Source organism: Tachysurus fulvidraco, chromosome 13 (genome assembly GCF_022655615.1).
Source record: "Tachysurus fulvidraco isolate hzauxx_2018 chromosome 13, HZAU_PFXX_2.0, whole genome shotgun sequence".
Classification (NCBI taxonomy): Eukaryota; Metazoa; Chordata; class Actinopteri; order Siluriformes; family Bagridae; genus Tachysurus; species Tachysurus fulvidraco.
In genome coordinates this window covers 8,239,676-8,247,959 of record NC_062530.1, presented here as the reverse complement: position 1 = coordinate 8,247,959, position 8,284 = coordinate 8,239,676, and the positions used below count along the sequence as shown (strand labels likewise).

Sequence of the window (8,284 nt, the reverse complement as noted above, 5' to 3'; positions counted from 1 at the left end):
TGTATTGAAATCACCTGCAATTATAACTGGACAATTAGAAAAATTGGAAATTGAAGAGAAAAAGGTCTGGAAAAAGGATGGGTCATCTGTGTTTGGGCCATACAAGTTGCCAATTGTGACCGGGCTATTATTAATGGAGATGTTTATAATAATGAAACGTCCTTCAGGGTCTGTAATAGTGGTGTTATGAACAAAGAACAAATTTATTAGAATGCATACTCCTCTTTGTTTTGTGTTGTAGTGAGCCAGGAATAAATTACTGTAATTTGTAATGAATGACTGTAATGATTTAATTTTGTTATAATCTGATTCCGATAGATGTGTTTCTTGCAGGAGACATATGTCGGCTTGAAGTTTATTCAAATTATTAAAAACTTTGACCTTCTTTGTCTGAGAACCAAATCCACGAACGTTCCAGGTTACAAAAGTGATAGATGACATGTTTTAGTGATTATGGCAGTTATTGACTCAGGAATGAAAGTGAAGTGTTCAGAAAAGCCAGGGAGTAATGTCCTTATCGCGATATAGTTGTCCATCTATGTATAATTTGTCCACTGAAATGACTGCCTTTTTTCCTTCATTTATTTTCTGTTTTCGGATTGGGAAGAGTTGTTTCCAGCATTCGAGAATGACCTTTGGATATTGATCATTGAGTCCATAGTTTGTGCCTTTGAGTTGTTTGCCTTGCCTCTGAACCAGTTCTTTGTGTTTATAGTGTTTGAATTTTGCAATGATCGCTCGTGGTCGGTTGTTATTGTTTTTAGATCTTATACGTGAACTCGGTGAAAGGTGATGCTCTGTGCTGTTTCTGCCGGTAATTTGAGTTGTTTTATCATGAAATCCTTTACTGATTTTTCGGGGCCATCTGGAGTTTGTTCCGGGATGCCTGTGAAAACTAAATTGTCCTTCATGCTGTGCGATTGCAAGTCCAAAATTTTTTCTTTCATGGTTTTGTTTTCGGCGACAACGGAAGTGAGTTGAATGGTAAGTGCTTGTACGGAGTCCTTTAAAAAGTTATTTTCTTTAGTGAGAGTGTCTATCTGTTCTTGGCTGAATTCTAAGCTGTACCCCAATTCCCGGAATTCCTTGTGTACAGTATGACTTCTATGAGTGCAAACCTGGTATCATGTCCGGTGAGTTTATTTTCGATTGACAACAAAATGTCGCTTATCTCAGTGCAGCACGGCGGTTTGGGTGATGTGGATGGTGTTGTACTTGGGCTGAAAGGTGAATCGGGACGAGGTCTCTTGGAGTTTGGAGTGGGGTTACCTTTACTTTTTTTGTTGTGATCTGGTTTGTCCCTGTTCATGGTGCAGCAGAGTGTGTTGTAGTGCGTGTCGATATATTCTTCAAGATGATCCAGGTTGTATAATATTATAATCCAGTTTTGACAATAAATAAATAAATAGATAAATAAATAGATAAATAAATAAATAAATAAATAAATAAATAAATTGATTGAAATGAGAGAAGTATGGAAGAGAAAGAGAGAGAGAGAAAAAAAGCTGGAGTTGTTTACAATCTTGCAGACTGAAGCCGCCATCTTGGATCCTTGTAAATATTGAGATTGCTGAGAGGTGTAAAATGGCTTCAGAAACAACTGACCAGGGGGTTATGATTCCATATCGGGGTTATGATTCTATATAATTTTGTGTGCAAGTTTCTGCAACAACATCATTCTCAGAGCACACTGACCAAAGTTTAAAGGTGAAAAAGAATTCTACTCTCATGAGTATACATAAATATTATAGTAGTGTATGTGAGAAAATCCATTTTAAAATGTAAGCTTAACTCATGCTGAGCATTTTTGCAACCTAATCTTTAATGCATCTGTAGAGTGGGGGGATTACTACAGACTGTTATGTTTCTTTCACTAACTCGTAATGCTTATACCACAAACTGCACTTTCTGTAATCCTCTAGAACTTCTGTTGAACCTCTAGAATGGGATTTCCTCTGAATTCTTATCTAAAATCTGCTTATTTGATAAGTATTCACCACCATTTTGCAACAGTTAGCAATTTGAATTGTAATGGATATATGTCTCTGTGAACATTTTCATATTGCCATTTTATTCCACTCCTTAATGCAAATGTTCTCTTACTCTGCCAAATTAGATTCAGAATGTTGGAGGACAACAGTTTTCTACAACAGATTTTACCCAAATTTATTGGCTCACTGTCCTGTTGGAACATTTCTCTAAATTCAGATGTCTGGCTGACTGGAACTGGACTTTTTTGCCCCAACAGTTTATCTATTCACTCCTCACCTGCATCATTGAGCTCTGGGAGCCTGGTTGTCCTTCACTGGACCATTTTTGGGAGGTTTTACCACTATTTGAAGCCTCAAATCAGGACAATGTGGTGGTTGTTGTGGATGATGGCAAATTTATCAATGAAGCAAGCGTTCAGCATCCAGGGCCTTCGATTTTCGAGTATTTATGGCCAAAACTGCTATGTTGCTTTTTCGCGCAACAATCCAACAATCCGAACAATCAACATCTGAACCATTCTGTACCTCAAGCGGAGGTATGTTTATACTCTCATTTTTTACAAGAAGCAAAATCTGAATTTGAATTACGAGCATATTTGGCACAAGAAACCACTTCATTTTTAAAATAAGCAAATTTAATGATATTATGCCTATACCAGCGTAGCTGCAACTCATATCACGTGATGTTATGTTACGCACATGTAAGTTTTTACTTATTTTCACTTGTTCTTTTAAATGATTAACTAAATTATTAGTTAAAACACAGTCTTTATATTATTGCTTTAAGAAAAAAACGTTTGGGGTGCATTGGGGAGCTTTGTTCTTTTTTGGGGATGATTCTCTGGCCACGCCTATGTCCCAGAAACAATGAGCATGAGGAATACACACTGAATGGAATGACATGCAATCACACATTTGAAATGAAATCATTCCAATTATGTTAGTTTCACTTTCTTGCATGCAAGGCCCTATAGCATCAAGAAAAGGTGCTATGAACTTTGCAATACACGTGCCAAATGCAAGACATTTGTGAGTTGGAAATATGACTGTATGATGAGCCAGTCTACTGTTGGGCTGTATGTTGTTACTTCTCCATTTTAGTGACACCTAAACTGTGAATGAGTTAAGATTTGCATGTATACGAATAGAGGAAAGCAGATCCAACCTGAAAAAAGTTGTGCAAGTTGATTTACTAACTTTGTGTATCTCCTACAGACATAAAATTTTATGTTGTCAAATCCCTCTCTCAAAATGAGAATATGTCTGTCTGTGTGAATATGAGGCTTAGCCAAAAATCGATATCCACAAATTGTAGATCTTTTCCTTCATTTTTGAAGCTCAGACATATCAGACTGGAGAATGTCTTTCTTGTGTGCATACAAAGGCACATGAGTGACATTGATTTGAATTGCTTTGATGGACTCAGACTGGCTCAGACCATTCCGTGTTGCACTTTATGGAGTCATCTCCATCTCATAGTAAAAAAAAAAGTGTCCAATAAAGTTTTTTTTATTTTCATCATATTTCTGTGATATTGAGAGGAAGGCAAATACAGCAACAAATCATTATATCCATAAAGCCAAATACTTTGATTTTTCAAAAACAAATAGTATTTGATATCATTACTATTTAGACATAGTTCTTTGTCTGTAGTACGGAGAAGGTCACAGCACAATGATGTAGTATGTACACACTGACAAACAATGATGATCTGGGCTTCTAACCAAATTCTCAAATCTTACATCAAGGAGCTTTACGTTACAGGTAATTGTAGATTTCTAGATGATTAGGGGTTGAAATATAGGCTAGTAATAGGTTGCAATTTCTCCTATAATACTTGTACTTCACTTTCACATCTCCTGAAAATATAATGCAAATTTAATTAAGCACAATGTAAGTATAGTGTCAAAACTGAATGCACGAGAGCTTTGTATAAAAAATATAAACATTCTTCATGTGAGGATTCAAACAACCTGCCCACAAGAAATTGAGATGTGCATGTGCAAGAATCTCTTAAAAAACAAATAAATTAAATATAAACCAGTTCCAGCTTCTTAGCCAATTTTTCATCTTAAAGCATGTTAACCTTTTATCATGTATACACTTCACTATAAAAAAGGTGGGGGGAGCAAGGCACACACGGCAAGGCAGGTGGGGGGAGCGACATCCACAGCCCAGCAGAAGGGCCGAGCACAATCCCCGACACACCGTGTCTAGACCCACATCTAAAAGACCAGAAATGGGGGAGGGCAGGAAAAATAATCTGCAACGGATCAAAAAATAAACAAAAATATCCATGGGGAAAAACTATACGGGTCTGCAACACCCCCGCAGACAGGAAGTGGGGTGGCGTCCTCCACAGGAAGCCAGGAAGTGAAGCGATGTCCCCCACCAGAACAGGTGCAAGGCAATGTCGCAGGACACTGAGAAAAAAAAACAAAGCAAAACCGGGCTGTGACATCCTCCGCAGGCAGGAAATGAGGCAGTGTCCTCTGCGCAAAACCGGAAGCAGAGCAGCGTCCCTCACCAGAACAAACGTGGAGCAATGTCATACAAAAAAAAAACCAAAAGTCCAGGGAAAAACAGGGGGGGGGGAACAGTCCGGGAAAAAAAAATACTCCCACAGAGCCGGTCCAGGCTGACGCTATCCTGCTGGGTCTTTAAATGGCGGAATCCTTCTGTAAGCTTAAATGCAGGGGATAAAAACAGACCCAAATACAGGATAGCAAAAATAAACAGGTTTATTAAAAAAATAAACATAAAACAGGAACAAAGACACAACCAAAGACATGAAAAGACTTGACATGGGACGACGAATGACAAGGATTCCATGCCATTGATTGCACATTGATTGCAATTGCTATGCTAAATAGATATTTTTTCCGGGAGAAATACTCCAAGGAGTTTAAGTACTGGATGTGCTCTCTATGATCAGCACTAACTTACACAGCAGCCAACAAACTTATAAAGTAATAAAAGATCGATTCCGATTTTTGCTTCTAGATAGCATGATAACCATGATGATGGACAAACTAGTTGAATGCTAATAGCTGCTTTGATTAATCCAGTCTATGTAGCAAAATATAGATTAAAGTGATGGGGATTAGGTCATAGATTTTTAGATAAATAAGTTGAAGCTTCTCGATGCTAATAGGCCACCTAATGACTTTTTACAAATGATTATGTTGAAATGTAGCAGTGTAGTTAGTAAAAAGTAGAGAATTTTTTGTCAAAATATCATGTGAAAGTAAAATTTAAATACAATGTAAAGAATGGATACTTTAAAGAATGGAATGCAAAGAATTGAAACAGACATTACCAACTCTGCTTGTTTGTGATTCCTATGGCTGATTATATGATTGTAATAAACAAATGCTGTTTGGCTTACAGGAATTGTGCATGGGCAGGAATGCTGGAATTCAATACAAATCATATGTAACATTTATTTGAACCACTATGGTGGTGGATGATTTATTATTTCAGAAATATTACCTTTAACATTAGCCTAATCATTCTGTGAGCAGTATATCTCTCCTTAAAACTGAGCCTATGTGGTTACTCTTAACACAAGGTAGAAATAAAAAAAAACTAAATACATTGAGAGTGGCTATATTTGTCTGTGTGATAAACACCGTCTGAGATTTTAATGTCAACTGTCAACACTTTTTCATCCTAATGATCAAACAATGTTTTCCTTCTTTATGCTCATCAGATGTTTCTGACATGGAAGGCACCCAGAAGCTTTTATCAATTCTGTATAATACAAAAGGTCATAAGGACATTTAAGAAGTTTTTTTCTGATTCATTATATACAGTATAGTTTGTAAGTACAGTGGGTTTGCTGACAGCACAAATTGGTGCCATGATGTTATAATTAGCTTAGTATGGAAAAGTTTTGTTTGCTGAAAGTTAATTGTATGTATCTAGGCTATACACTTTTACACCAGTCCCAGACAGCATGTTGGATAGAGCTGTATAGAGATTACGGGCATGATTTACTGTACTGGTATATGGTATTATTGATCATATTAATTCACTTTAAAACTGTTAATAAAGAAATAACCACTTTGTTGAAACCTTGCACTGTTGCAGTTATCATACCATACTAAAACATACTATTATTTATTATGTTTATGTTATTAATTACTATTTTTACATCATCATTAGGTTTTGGTCAGCCTAAGAGATGTCATTCTTTTGGGCATAAAAAACTTAACATGAGCTGCAGAGAAATTTAACTGCCAAAAATAATGTCTAATCCTTATTTTTGGCAGTTAAATTTCTCTGCAGATCATGTTAAGTTTTTTATGCAGGATCACTTGGGACAGAAGCATTTTCAGCTTTGTTATGACCACTACTGTCTTTAAAACAGATGCTTTACCTTAAGCCCCCAAAAAAAGATAGAATTGAAAATATATGGTGATAAACCATGAGTGGTTTTTCCACTTGAGATCTATTGCAATACAATGAAGGCTAAAATCCAATTATAAAACACAATTCCATTTTCATTAGTTCTGGCCTGCCAGGGCAGTTTCCTTCTGAATTAATAGAGTTTTCTCATTTGATCAATTCTTTGCCAAGTACGAGTTGCAAAGTCAAATGTCACTGTTGTGTAACACTTACTACAATTATTTTCTTAATTATTTCATTCAATCTTGTTGAGGATATGAGGAGGTAGGCTCGAGATTACTGTATAGCAACATCACATATACTGTGTGGACACTGCAGATGCAGAGTAACTGATCTTACAACCTTAGAAATCTATTTGTTTTTAATTTGTGTGAATTATTTACACTTTTGTCAATTTTCAAATCTTTTGGTGTACGGACATTGTATGTATGACAGACATATTGACAGCAACTGTATCGGTAAAATATGGAATGCTGCTTTTCAGACCCTGAATGCTCAAGGTCTGACAGCATAATCACAAAAGCATTATAAGTCTTCATGATAGAGTTCATTGAGGTTTGCCCTTGAGGTTATATATATATATATATATATATATATATATATATATATATATATATATATATATATATATATATATATATATATATATAAAGATATATTGTAGTGATTTTGAATATTTAGAAGTAATAATAACATTATAGTGACTCCAAAATATTTTAACCTAAGTTGAAATTAACGGTAATGGAATAAACGTTACACTTATTTGGTCTGTTTGCCCGGCGAACCGGCCGTGTAACCTCTATTAAATCTATGAAGGTGGTATCTTCCCGGCCGAGAAAGACGCACTTCCCTTTTATTTTATACTGTCATATAAATTAAATTAACTCAATAGAGCAAGTAGTTCAGACCAGATGTTGATGGTACCTTACATTTGTGAGCAATACTCTTTGTGAGACAATCACTTGTGGCACAAAAATATGGCGTTTAATAAATGAGACAAACACAACATAAAGCTAACTACGCAAACAAACAAAAGAAGTAGAGAAAACAAAGATGAAAAATAAAAATACAAAAAAGAAATTAAAATTGGGGAAAGGGAGGAAGAGACTGGAAAGAAGAAATCAGAGAAAGGAAGGAAAGTAATGGCAAGCTTAAACTTCAAAATTAATCACACCCTAACTGGGAAATCGTCACCGGAAACTTAAATTCACCTTAAGACTCAATACAAGGTTCATACTTAAAATACGCATCTAAATTGGTTGGTAAAGGAAACGGTTACTTGCATTGGCTTGCTGCACAAGAGTCTGGATGCAACAGAGAAATCTCTGAAGAGTCAGTTAGGGTGGGGTCAGACGTTCTTCCAAGTTCTCCTGAAGATCAGAGCAGTTGTCGTTCTTGGAAGTGAAGCTTGCTGGAAGTTCTTTGAAGGAAGATGAAGTCGTCTCCAAGCTGTTCCGAAAGTCTGACCACGGATTGGTGGTATTTGTGACAATTTAAAGGTCGCGAACTCCACCCATCTTTGGGGAGATGGCCAATACTACGGCCTGAGATTTCGGAGGGAAAAACTCCCTTTGTTTCAGGTGTCTGTGGGCGTGGTTTAGCTATAAAACTTTTAGATGACTTTAAAGTTTTTTCCAAGGTGTATTAAGACAGTATAGTGTCTTTCGTGCTCAAATAAAATACACCATTGTTTGAAAAATGAGTAACTGATAATTGTCTGTTCATTTGGATACTAAACATTCAATTCAATTCAATGTGTTTATTGTCATATGCACAGACAGAAAGCATGTTTCCCTGCACAATGAAATTCTTACTTTGCTGTCCACACTAAATGTCATACAGTAAAGTAAAAAGTAAAAATAAAAACTGGAGCCAGTTGTGTG

General features: G+C 36.1%; 1 long non-coding RNA gene across 1 annotated transcript in view; it reads left to right on the top strand.

Annotated features, from left to right (window-relative positions):
• Nucleotides 1–265: 265 nt before the first annotated feature.
• The window catches only part of LOC113661331, a 29,672-nt gene continuing 21,653 nt past the window's right edge, over nt 266–8,284 (top strand). Inside the window, exons 1-2 of the long non-coding RNA XR_007144624.1 lie at nt 266–984; nt 2,117–2,527. This is a non-coding gene — a long non-coding RNA (uncharacterized LOC113661331). The remainder of the gene's footprint in view (nt 985–2,116; nt 2,528–8,284) is intronic.